The sequence below is a fragment of the Sphaerodactylus townsendi genome, linkage group LG04, assembly GCF_021028975.2.
Source record: "Sphaerodactylus townsendi isolate TG3544 linkage group LG04, MPM_Stown_v2.3, whole genome shotgun sequence".
NCBI lineage: Eukaryota > Metazoa > Chordata > Lepidosauria > Squamata > Sphaerodactylidae > Sphaerodactylus > Sphaerodactylus townsendi.
The window spans coordinates 45582100-45596336 of record NC_059428.1 but is presented as its reverse complement, the minus strand read 5'-3'; positions in this window follow the sequence as shown (position 1 = coordinate 45596336).

Here is a 14237-nt window from a genome sequence, read left to right as displayed (position 1 = left end):
TGCTTCATCCAAAGCAACTGTACTTGTCTTAAAGAGAGTTTTTCTTCTGTTCCTTGATCTGGAATACAATTCAAATTTGCACCTTGATGTTGGGTAATGACATCCAATCACTGTAGGATCTTTTTTCTCTTTGCAGTTTGTGCTGCCTCTTTGTGAATGTAGAGGCCAATAATCTAGTTTGTATTTACCCAGCTGGTTTGGGTTACTTTGTGCAGCTGGTTCTTCCCACTGTTTCCAACAAATTCCAGCTAACCCTGCATTACCCAATCCCATAGTGTTTTGTGTCACTGATTTCTAGGGCCCCAAACTGGGATTTCAAAATATATCCATCTTAGCTCCCTGGTGACAAACTAGATATGTTGCAAGCATTCCATCAATCACCATGTATATTCTTCACTACTTTCCTTCCTGAGTATAATTTAAAGATGTTTATGGCAAGGTTCAAAGGTATGGATAGTTTCCTAAACAGTTTCTGAGCCATTATGGGGACATCACCAATCCCATGACTAAACAGAATTCATGGACAGGTGTCCTTTGGAAAAGCCATAGCAGAAGCACTGCATTTGTCTCATGATAGCATTGCATGATCATCACTTATTGCACCAATTTTACCCTGCAAACTGTTGCCACAGAATAAATGTAAGAAATATTTAAGGCAAAGATATAAATAAATAATATTATATATATAAGATATATAATAAAGAAATAAGAACAAAGGGCAAAAGTCTGAAAACATGCTCTTAGGAAGATTTATAAATTAAGAGTGCATATTGCATGTGCACTGTCCATTTTAAGTGGATATGGATACTTATTCCATCATCTACGTGTGTTGTACATAGCTGCAGACTTCCCCCTGAACATACTTTGCAAATACACAGATGTTTGGTATAAACATTACATCTATAATATGTGAGGAAGCCCAATTTCATCCAGTCATCACAAATCACATTTCAATGGCTTCTCACCTGTTCACACCTGTCTTTGTATCTTCTTGCATTTTGAGTGTTAAAGAATAATTTCAACTGTTAAGCTGCTACATATATGTTCCATAGATCCAGGCATTTGACAAGAGAATAAACTGACAGGGGTAAAGGCTATGCTTATACGCATATGCCAGAACTGTCTTCTTACTGCCTTTATTTGAATGACTCCAGCTGTTAAGCTAAAGACCTTGTATTGGTTTATTTGGAAATGCAAATCCTTTCAGATTTACACAGCAGAAGGAAAAAGGAAACTTATGAAGGTCATGTTGTTCTTTTAGACAATACAGGTTCTCTGTGTTATGCTGCCTGTCCCAGTGTCTCCCTGTGATGGGTAGAAAGAAACAACTGACATTTGTCCAATCCTATTGATTATATAGACAAGCTGTACCCTATCTAGAACCTGATCACATGATTCAGTCAAGGAGGGCTAGATGATTCAGTCCTGACACATTGCATACCATATGCATGCACTGCCATGCAATGTTTCCTTAAAGGCTTGGGCGCTCACCCATACGAGGGTATATGTGTAAAAAAAATCAACAGGTAACAAATGAAGAACTAGAATAAGACAAAGCAATTGTGGCATATGGCTTTGGAACTATAACAAACTGGCTATATTGGTCCTCATTTCAGGAGGGGTTGCTGTGGTACTTCAAGGTCCTACTTTCACTCACCATAAGCTACACTTCACTGTTCCAATTGGTCCTTGTAGAGTATTATACAGAAAGGCAGAAAATCAATTACAACCGCAAACAACATGAAACCCTTCACCATTTGACATGAAACAAGGACAAGAGTGGTCAAACTTATTTTGGAATAGTCATATATTACAGGAAAGACATTGTCCTTCCCATGTGGATTTGCAGGGAGAAGAGAGTTACACAGGCAATTTGGTAGCACAGCTGTCTCTGCAATATTGACTTGGCTAAATGGAGATAGAAGTTAGGCTTTGAGCACTCAAGATATCCAATTAAAAGAGATTGCTGAGTAACTGTTTTGCAGGACTCCTAATCTGCAAACATTTTTCTAATCAATACCGGCTGCTATTCCATATAACCACAAGGTGACTGCAGCCTGCCTGCTAAGGAGGAGCAAGAAACTGAAAAAGATTGAACAGAAACAAGGGGAGGTGCTTCCATCAATGTCTTACAGTACAAATGCATGACAATATCACAGTTTCCTACTTTCACTCAATTCCACACAGCAAACGTATAACGCAGCAATTCCCAACCAGGGTTTCATGGTACCCTGGGGTGCCGTGAGCATGTCCCAGGGGTACCGCGGCAATGCTATCAGCCCCCCTCACCTTTGCGGTGTCTCCCACTGGCACCAGCAAGGATTTGGAGCTGAACCAGGGGGCAGGGCCTGCCACAAGGTCAGCAGCCACTTCCCACACACCCCCGCACCCCGTGCTTCCCTTCACCCTGGAAGGGGAAGCTGGGGAGTGGCAAGTAGGGGAACTGGGAGGGGAAGGTGGGGGGAGGATGGCAGGGGTACTGTGAGATATGAAGATTGAGGCCAAGGGTACCATGACATCAAAAGGGTTGGAAAACACTGGTATAACGGATTATAGTCAATGTAAAGGAACCCATTTTTTCTTTTTCCCATCCACATGTGTGCTGTGCAGGCAGTGATTGGAGCTGACAGAAACAATCTGGGTTGCTTTCATGCCTTCACACGGAGACACTTCTAATTTAAAAAAAAAACCTGAAACACATGCAAAGCCACACACAGGCATACAGAAATGAACCCTTGCAGCCATTCTGGTTCTCCAACAATTTGATCGGCTGCATAGTTACGCATGTACAACATGCAAAAAAAAATTTTTTTAAGAAAGAAAAATGTGCCTCCCTGCAATGGCAGAACAATGGCAGGCAGATTCTTCTTGACAGTGGACAGCAAGGTGGAAAAGAGGGAAATAGAGCACCTCCTGCCTGGCCCTTTGTGTGTAATCTGTTGATAATTTTGCTGTGGAGATATTGTATTATTATTATATTATGTTCATGATGCTATATTTGGTTGTTGTATGATACTTGTTACATTTTGCTGCTAAGATGCTATTGATGTTCTGTTATTATGTTATGAAATATTGTTATTGTTGATGCTATATTTTGCTGTTATATGATATTTGCTGTTACTCTTTGCTGCTAAGATGCTATTGATGTTTCTGTTATTATGTTATGAAATGTTGCTATTTTTGATATGTTTTGATTGATGATGTTTTGATAGATGACTGTTGTTAAGCCACACTGAGCCCTTTGGGGGAGGATGGGGTATAAATCGAATGAATGAATGAATGAATGAATGAATGAATGAATGAATGAATGAATGAATGAATGAATGAATGGCTCCAACCCAGGATTTTGCAAAAGGATTGCTAGTTCAGCAATTTTCAAAAATTGAGGAAAATAAAATGCAGCAGACCCATTTTGGGGACGGGACTTGTGTGAAGTCCCCCCCCAAAAAAACCCAGTGTGTATTGCATCTTGCACCGCTTATATTTGCCCTGTGCAGAATCCACATATGAGAGCAGATTTACTATAAGAGCAGGCCCTCACAGTGCTGCTGTCAGGCAGTACCTGACAACTGGCAGGAAAGCTGTGAGGTGAGGATATGAGGACATGATGCTGGTTGTGGCATCACATCATTGCTAGTAAAAGAACTGAACTGGCATGGGTAGCTTTAAAACCACAGAGTTTCTAGCAATTCCTAGAGCTACCAAATGTCATTTTCAATTTTTTTATTGGAGGTGATGTGGCACTGCGACTGGCATTGCAGAGGGTTTTTTATTTCTTCCACTACCACTCAGAGAAGCAGCAGGCATTGGGACCAGGATCAGGGATCCCTGCCCACACCAAAGGAATGGGACCACTACCTCACAGTCAATTTTTCACTCTATAATGAAGTCCTGCTACATCATTGAGGCAATCAAATGTTAGGTGTTAAAAGGCACATAAACATAAGTTTTTGTTGGTTGTTGTGGGTTTTCCAGGCTGTGTGGCCGTGGTCTGGTAAATTTACCAGGCCACAGCCACACAGCCTGGAAAACTCACAACAACCAGTTGAAAGTCTTCAACAATACAAAGTTTCTGTTCTCTGCGTACCATGAGAATTCTGGTGAGTGGAACATCTTAAAATCTTATCCATGCAGTGACATGAATTGCTGAGCTAATGATATAATAATTATATCTTCACTTTGATGACTTAAGTCTCTACTCTTTGGCCTTTAAGCAACTTAGTTACCCTGTGGAACACAGAAAGGACTGGTCAGGCCTTGTCAGTTATGTTCCAATAGAACTGTGTGAGCCTCAGTCTGAATGCAAGACAAAGGAGTTGAGATTATTCAGCAGAATAGGCAGAATCAAGCCAAGTTAACTTCTCACTCACTACATCATTCCACACCATTTTATTCTTCTTTTATGTAAACCTCTTGTTGGAAATCTGATAGCTATGCACAGCTGAGTTTCTCTCTGGGATGGCTGAGTACAGAACAGCTAAATTATATTACCGCCCCTGCCCCCCGCCCCCTTAATTTCCAAGTATTTAAGGAATGGTATGTGGTAAGTGTGCTGCTTCTTACTGAATCCAAGATATGTAAATTTTATTTTTTCAGATTTTATTCCCTACTTTGATTGCTTGAATAAGATATAGGGCAGGAACTTTGTATTGTACCCTCAACAACCCTGACAGGTTTTAACAATGAAATGCAGGACCTGCCCATGACTACCATATATATGTACAAGTGGGAACTTTCAGGGACTTGTGGGAGGCATCCCATTTCCCCTTACACCACAAGTTTGTCTTTCCCTTTCCTGAAAATCCTCATAGCACATTCCCTTTTTTTGCTTCCTTCTCTCCTTTTAGGGTTGCCAATTTCCAGGTGGGGCCTACAGCTCTCCTGGAATCACAACAGATCTATCAACAACATGCCATTAATGGTGTGGGAAGCTCAGCATCAAGTATCCAGGCAGTGGTTTAAAGAGTTAAATGATTCCTCCCTTTACTATTTCACTCTGACCTGCATTGGTGCTGCACTTGTACAAGCTTACTAGACATGCATCCATGATTTTCCTCATATCTGGACAAGACACTAAGTGTTACTCAGAAGGGAGATGTATATAGTATTGTACTCTATTTCTTGCTTGTAGGTCGCTGACAGTCAATTAATAGAAAGGCAGGGTATAAAATCTTGAGAATTTTTAAGAGAGGGGAAGTTAATTTTAATGTTCCTGCGTTATTAGCAACACAGCCTAATAGACCTATTTACATACATTATTTAGATGTTTATGTTAGAACTCTGCATTGGTTTTCATGCTACCTTCTTTATTCCTGAGTATAATATAGACCATTACTTTATTCTTATTTAGACCAGAGTTTCCATTTTTTATCACAAACCACTTCCTGATTTCTCTCTGGAATGAAAGTCAAGAGTAACTTGTGATGCACTCTTCTTCTTGTCTCCTCCTTGGTGCAGCTGGCTCTTGACATTAAAATGAAATCTTCCACTGAGTCATGACCTGGAGGTAAGGCCCTCTGAATCATGGAAGGCCCAGAAAAGATGCTCCGATGGATCTAGAGATCAGACCCCACAATTTTGGGAGGCCTGAGCAGAGAATTAAGTGTACTGAAAAAAAATAGATAAGCGTCCACTCACTGTGCCCCCATTCCCCAACTGTCAGGTGCATTTCTAGTTATGCAGAATGACTAAACAGCAGTAATTTACTATGCATCCTGTTCCTCAAGTCCAGCTGCTCTCCAATTTCTTGCCCTATCAGATTAGATATTTCACTTTACAAACCCTGATAAATAAAATACCAGGTTTCAAAATCAGATTCTAGAACTTGTCCAGGTGATATCACTTTGGCAGGGTAAAAATGTAACAAACAAACAAACAAATAAAGAAATGAACACGAATCTGTAGGAAATAATTGCCTCTTTTCTAATAATTGTGGGAACACCTGTGCCCTTAAACACAGGCAAAAATAACAACCAGCCTCTTGAAATGAATTCTCAGAGAAGATTGGCTATGGAGGACCCATTTGTTTACAAGGCAGGCTACTCCTAGCAGCAAGCACTGGAAACATTACCATCTTGTTTCCCTTGTCAAAGTCCATAAAAGTCTGAGAGGAAATGATTTGGCTTTTCTGCATGCAAATTTATTAAGTAAGTGACAGTCTCTAATTTCATATAACTGTACTGCCAAGTGTTTCTTACCGTGTGCCAAAGAAAATTACACACTGTTTGTTCTTTACTTAATGCAGTCAGACAGGGGCCTCAAAAATTCATTTAGAGTACCTTCTCGTGTTAGTCACAGTACACACATGCATTTTTATTATTCAATGACCACAGTAATTACTTGCATGTGTGAATAAGATTGTTATAGACATTACTCAGCCCCCATTGACCCCATTGCTGTCTCCTGCAGCATGCCCCTTTAATTTCTGAACCACTCTCACTGGAATCACACTAGGTATGCAAGCACAGTATACCAAATTGACTACTGTACAAAGAATATGCTGTTATACAGCAGCTGTAAATAGGCTAATGCCCCCTCTGTTTACCACTTCTGCAGGGTAGACCACCTTGGCCCCATAGGAACTGGGCTATCTAGGGGCATACTGGCCTAGGGACATGGGGACACCCATATCCATGGGCCACATCTTTCAGTCATGTTGTGGGTGCCAGATGTTCCCCATGTGATGAAACAGCGCATGCCCACCCGCAGCGACACCCTGCCCCCTCCCTGCCTCCCTTCAGCCTGGCTTCTGCCATCCCCAGGCCTCCAGGAACGTGGGAGGGTGGGGCACCTCAGCAGGGGGTAGCATTCTTCCCCCCAGGTTCCCTGCAGCCCTGCTTCTGTCCTCCCCAGCGCATGGGGAGAGCAGGAACCAGCATCCAGGGACGTGCTTCTAAAAGCATGGAGGCCGAGGCAGGCTCGGTGTGTGGCCCCGTCCCTTGAGCTCTGCCTCCATGCTTTTAAAAGAAAGTCCCTAGAAACTGGTTCCTGTTCTCCCCAGGCTCTGTGGAGGGTAGAAGCCGGGCTGCAGGGAGCCTGGGGACAGACCTCAGAGGGTGGGACTTGGGGGGCACCTGGAAAAGGAGTTGTCTCCAGACACCATTTTTTCCCCATATGCCTCTGGGGCTCTCTTCAAGAACAATGAAGATATGACTCAGGCTTCCTCTTACATGGTTTTTACTTCCAGTCAAGCAGTTAACACATCATTCCTGCTATATCAGTGCTGGACTCCAAAGATCGCTTCTTTCACATCCTTTTCCCACCTGCTCAACAACCCACTGACAGGCCCCTTGCTCCCTTTTATCCCTCTTAGGAGGTTCCCTCTCCCTTGGTACCTCCCTAATCCAGTCTACTAGTAGCTGATGGGCTAGCTGTTCAGCACTGCCAGCCTGGAATTGGCCCTTCAGCTTTCTTGGCCCTTCCCTTTGATTGCAGCCTGGCTGAGGCTGTGCTGGCTCCACCCCACACTCTGAGGTTTCTGAAGGATCCTGATTGCAGTTTGGCCAGGGCTGTGATGGCCCCACTCTTCTCCCTGGAGTTGAGACTTGCTCCTGTTGCTCAGGCCCTCCTGTCAGTTCTATGTAGTTCCTCCCAGCTTCTGGCTTCCTCAATGTCCCTACTCTTGCTGGTAAGTTCGAGGGGGTAGGCTGCCTGTTGAGGGATGTTCCGAAGTCCGTGGACAGGCATCTCTGTCTGGGAAAAGGGCAGAACAAGTTGTTGGGTGCTGGGAGGGAACCCTATCCCTAGTATCTTTCTTTTTAAACAAGATGATCTGTACTTTCAGCAAACTTGCCTTTTAACTTTTTATAACAATAGCCATTTGGCTTATAGAATTTGTGAGTTGGCCAGAAAGAGAGATACTGCAGAATAATAAGACATTTCTCTCTAAACATCAAGAAACACCCAGAAGAAACCTCCCCTGCTTGCCTTCAAAAACTCAAATTGCATCTTTGTCATGAAATTCACTTGAGTATCTTTACTCAGCCATTCTCTCTCAATCCAACCTATCTCACAAAGTTGGCATGAGGAAAAAACATGCAGAACTATCGTATGCAATCCCCAGCAACTTGGAGGAAGGATGAGATATAAATCAATCAATCAAAAACATAAATAAAAGTTTTCCAATTAATTGTTCACAGGAACACAGAGATATCCAAATGTGCATGGTTTAAGTTTAAGTTAACCAGACAACACAGCCCGGGAAAGTGGGAGAGTCAACAGGCACAATGTGCTCCCCAAGCTGCTTCCTTCTGTTCTTTTAGCCATCTAATTCCTTACCATACGCTCTGAGTTCCTGGTTTGTATATCTAAAGTCTCCTGTGAGTTGAATAGCTACCTAGGGAAAGCACTGCTATGCTGCTCAGCTGTGCTAAGCCGTGTTTGTTGCTGTTGATGGTCCTCACTGGGAGTTCAGCCTAGCAAAGCCAATGAGCTTAAGACGTGAGCAGCTGGAGCTTTTGCTTGTTAAAGGCCAACTTTCTTATTATAGCTCCATCTTTGCCAATTTTTCCTCTTTCCTTTTATTTGAAAATAATGTGGGTGTAGAATTTTTTGCCAACATAGGACATTTTGCATATATTCAGGGAACCTTTCCCTAAAAAAACAGTTGTGTGCTGCCACCCTAACTAAATCTTGTATAAACTATGCCATAACGTGTATCCACATTGAATTCACAAGAAACTAGAAGCACAAGCCAGAGGCAAGACTCAGTAAATAAGATTGTGACAGGGGGTTGCAGCTAGAGGCCTTTCCTATCAATGATAACCACCACCACCACTGCAACAGATATTTATATTTAGTTAACATAGTTAAGAATTCTTGCTAGTCTTATCTCAGTATAAGTAATGATATGCTATTAGTATATATTTTATTTAGCTTATTTATAGGCCACCTGTCTCACTGAGACTCAAGCTAGATTACAGGGTACAGAAAGAAAAAAATGTAGTCATACAGTATAGGACATCAAATGAAAAGTGCAACAGGACTAAGAATACAAAATTGACAATTTGAGCAACAATATGAACATATAGTATAAGATATACAATGAACAATATAGTAGAACTAAGAATACAAATTTGAATGCAAATATCAATTCAATAGTACTGATGGTAAAAGATACTGTCAAGTATTAGCCAACTTATGGCAACCTCATAGAGTTTTCAAAGCAAAAGATGTTCAGAGGTGATTTGCCATTGCTTTTCTCTGCATAATATCAGTAGAGCAATTTTAGGATGGGTATTACATGTATGTTCTGTCTGGTACCTTCTAGTAATTGAGCAGCCATATTCTGTACCAACTACTAGAGTGTCAGAGTTGGCTTCAAGAGAAGGTCCATGTAGAGTGGATTAAAGTAGTCTAGCCTAAAGGTAACTATGGCATGGATCAATATGGCCAGATCAGCCAAGTCAAGATGGGGGGAAACTGCCTGGTTATGTGAAGAGTTTGAATTTAGAAGAAGAGTTTAGATTTCTTTCCCCCCTTTCTCTCCTATAGGAGACTCAAAGGGGCTTACAATCTCCTTCCCTTCCCCCCTCACAACAAACACCCTGTGAGGCGGGTGGGGCTGAGAAAGCTCTGAAAAGCTGTGACTAGCCCAAGGTCACCCAGCTGGCATGTGTGGGAGTGCACAGGCTAATCTGAATTCCCATTAGCCATTAGAACGCTTTTTAAACAACTGTACTGACTTCTCTAGTAGTAATGCTGTATCCCGTAGAATCCTGTGGCTCTTAACTGAATAAGAGAATATCAGCTGAACTACTAGGCTTGGTGATTTGGATAAAATGGCAGAATCACAACCTATTTGAGCATATTCAGGCCATATCCAGCCCACCCGAATACAATATGCCTGAATATGAGCCAATCGGAATAGAAAATATTCAGATCGGCTTGTATGTATTCGGGATTCGGTGGCACATGCATGGCTGTAAAGAAAAAAAATACAGAGAACCCACCCACACAGAAATAGTTGGTGGCAGTAGGCTTCATTTTAAAAAAACACGAAATTAAAAAATAGAGAACTCCCCCCCCAAAAAAAAATCGGTAGTAAGTGGCTTTGTTTTACAAACAAAAAACCCCCCAGAGAATCCCCTCCCCCGGTGCAAGATTTGGTGACGGGAAGCGGCTTTGTTAAAAATCAACAGCAGCAAAAAAATTCCAGAGAATCCCCCTCCAAAATTCGGCAGCAAGCGGTTTTGCTTTAAACAAGGGAGGGACCAAAGAATCCCCCCTCCTCATTCGGCACCATTCAGGAGTCCCTTTAAACAAGATTAAATTTATGATTATTTTTCAGGCAGTTCTTCAAGTCAGGCATGTTGTCTTCTTCCCTTACCACCTGGGAGATTGCTTGCTTACAGGAGAGAAAGGGGTGGGGGAGGCATGAATCCAAACTCTGCTTGTTCTATTAAGCTGGCTTCAGGTCTCAGTCTATTGTTTTTTAAATGTGTTGCCAGGGCATAGAACATAGGAGGAGGGAAAAGGTTTAAACTGGCCAATGAAGTGTGAGCTTAACTGCTCAACACTGCTCCTTGGCCAATCAGGGAAGGTTTTTATTCCCTGGGATTTGGGTTGCCTTGCCTGCCTGCCTGGCCCAAGAATATAAATTGTAGAGATGCTGGTTCCAGCCAGCCCATTCAGTGCCAGAGAAGTAGAGAGAGACAGTTCAAGACAGTTCAGGATTCAGTTTCATCTTGTTTGCTCTTAGCCAATTGACCACAGCAGTGAGGAACTGGTAAAAGATCTCTGCAGAATTACTAAGTGATTTGAAGGTAATAGATAACAGAGCTCAGTGTCATCAGTATATTAATGGCAGCCTTCTCAGAAACTGCAAATGATTTCACCTAAGAGCATTACATAGGCCCGTTCTGCACGGGCAACACAAATGGCTTAAATGAACCTGTGTTGCTGTGTCACTGATAGCACGGCGGGAACAGGGGCCATCCGGGATCACTGGGATCCCAGTGTCAGGATGCAGTGTGGCTCCCTGTGAACCACACACCTGAGAATCCCCCCACCTGAGCCCCCCCCCCCCCCGAATCCACACACACACACTTACTGGCACAAATGGCTTTTGCTTCAGAAAAAAAGAGCAGAAGAGAAGTTTGGGTTCCTTTTCTGCCTGAGGCTCATTCCGCACATGCAGAATAGTGCACTTTCAAACTGCTTTCAGTGCTCTTTCAAGCTGTGCGGAATAGCAAAATCCACTTGCAAACAGTTCTGAAAGTGGTTTGAAAGCGCATTATTTTGCGTGTGCAGAAGGGGCCTGAGTTCCAAAGAGACATTTTTTTATCAGAGATTGTCCTTCTTATAAGAAATGTAACTAATGGATAAGAAGTGAGTAGTCCACGAGGTCATGTATCTCATTTGGTTTTTACTTTGATTCATGTGAACTTCTGCGGTGCCAACAGAAGCACGTTTACACCCTTCTAAATTTATTGAATCAATGGGCTTAAAAAATTGGAATTTTTGCTTAGTTTTTCACTGTTATCCACTCATCTACCATGCCTATTTAGAAAATGAAAATAGGCAATGATATCTTAATGTTATTGAATTTCTACAGTGACAATGAAAAAGCAGTTTCTCAGTTTATGGAAAATATAGTTCCTTTACATTTTTCTAAAAGCCTATAATTAGCAGAATGAAATTTCACATTTAATCATAGCTTCCAGAGAGAATCTATTGCCACCAATGTAATCTATAATTATATATCCTAACAGGCGATCTTTCATAATCACTGCAAATGTTAAGTTATAACTGCATATGAATAACAAACAAGATAGAGTGGAATGAGAAATGGTTGAATTTGGCAGTCTGATGGGATTCAAAAAGTGACTAATTCTGAAAAGAGCAGAAAAGCAAATAAAATGTGGATTCGAATGTCTGTTTATGTAGTGAGATTTTTGTGCATTTCCTTATAGTTTCGCTGCATCCCCACCTGTTTTAGTACATGGAAAGTGGGAATCTACCTTTTTTGTGGAGGGTGGGGAACTGTGCAGCTAGTCCTATTGTCAGTCGTCAGACTATGCCCATGTTCCTATAGAGCGGTTAGGGTGATAATACCCCTTTCCAGGGATATGTACAGTCCAACATAGCAGTAGCAGAAAGAAAAAAATAGAATCCAGACAGAAGATACCTGAGGGCAAAGGAGAGCTGACACAAACACTAACCTCATCATCCCTATTTAAACCCTTAATGATATACAAGCATATAAATCAGTAGGTCTCCTACTACACACTACTAATCGCATCAGTATTGATTACATTTCTCTTCTATAAAAACATTACCCTTGAATAGAATTACAAATATACCCCAGGACACTCATCCCTCAATAAAGATGGCCATCAGGATTTTTCCACATAAAAATCCTTTCTCAGTTGTTAATTTTTAACCATATTATGCTGCTTTATGATATTACCATGTTTTACTTTGTAAGTTCCTTCAGGAGGATTATCTGGAGAGGAACTATATACTTTTTATAACAAATAAATGGAACCTAATCATTCATGTGTTTGGAGTGAGGCAGCAGGCTAGTTAGTGGATTTTAAATCAAATGAGAAAGTGGGCTACATTCACACTGGACTGACTGTTGTCTGAAATATGCATCTTACTGTATTCACATTTCTCAGGGCTTTTGTGCCTTCAAACATTATTTGGGTGGTTACTGAAAATGGACCCTTTTGGGGTGATACCTTAAGTACAGAACTGACTCCCCCCAGGTTTACCTGTTGCCTAAACTAAGCTCCCAGCGAAGTCCTTTCTACACACCTGAACTTTAATGCCTGCAACAGGTAATATTACTAATATTTATATTATGTTTTCTTTTTTGCTGGTTTGGTTTTATTGTTGATTTTTACATTTTATTGCATTTACTTATGTTTCACTGTTTTATTTCAAGCTGTCTCATGAGTAGAAGAGGAAATGTCCCATACTAAATAGGTCACAAACTATAAAACAGTTTTAAAATTATCTGAGGAATATGCAGACTGGTAAACCAGACCTGTATAGCGTGCTTAAGCACTGGTGGACATTATGGAATTATTGCATTAGGAACAGTCAAATATATGGGCACTGGTTAAGGGACTGCACCATGTGTATAGAGTTGTTTATCTACAAAGCAACTGTAAACAAATTATTCTTTGAACTCCCTCCTTCCTACAAACTGATATTCAGCAAACTGATTGTTCTCCTCTTCTAGAACCATCCCATATACAATGCATTGCGTATAAAATGCTTTTATGCTTCATATTTCTATCAGTTTGTAAAGTGAATGTAAACGCTTGATTGAAAAGTGGCCCAAATGCATCTTTGACAGTGCAATCCTAAAGCAAGTTACACCAGTCTAAGCCCATTCATTTCAATGAGATTAGACTGGGCTTAACTCTCTTTAGGATTGCTGTGAGTCTTTCTCTCCTGTGTTAGCAATCCATTACCAACTATCAGATGCTTTAGGAACAACTAGGAACTGGACATGCTTCGCCATGTTCAGCAAAAAATCTTGTGCATATTCTCTTTCTATCTCTATGTTCCCCCTTCCCCAATTTTCTCTCTGGCTGCTAAATAAGGAGTTGGATCCATATTAAATTTTCCACTAACAGAAGGGAAGGTGTAATTCCTCTTCCCAATGCAGCCCAGTTTGCTCCTCATGCCAAAGAGCTAACCATGTTAGACTATTATATCAAAATAAAACAGAAGTCCAGTGGTACCTGATTTCCCTCCTCATATATGATGAAGTGATAGAGACTCATGAAAGCTCATATTGAATCAATGTTGTTAGTCTTTAAGGTGCCACTGGACTTTTGCTTTCACTTGGATACAGTCCAAGATAAAGCTGTCACTAGCTATTTGAAGATAAGCTGTCTAATCTGCTAGTGTTTCATTATGTAGTCAAGAAACATAATACATGAGGCTGAAAAATCCCAAGAGCAGTCCATTATAGTGTGAGAGTTATCTGATGCATAGGGAGCTAACACTGAGTCCTATGCAGTTACTTCATGCCTATTGATTTCAGTGGGCTCAGACTGGAGTAACTCTCCATAGGATCACACTGTAAAACACACTTTCACAAAACCTTTAACAACAAAGAATCAACACAAAGTGAAAGCAGAAGAATATTGAATGTCGAGAGATAGCAACAAGTGAACAATGAGATGGACAGATTCTATCTACCAAATTAGACCAGAATAACATTGCTCTGTGTAGAGCATGGGCCCTTTCTGCACAGCACAAATAAGACACCCTTAGGA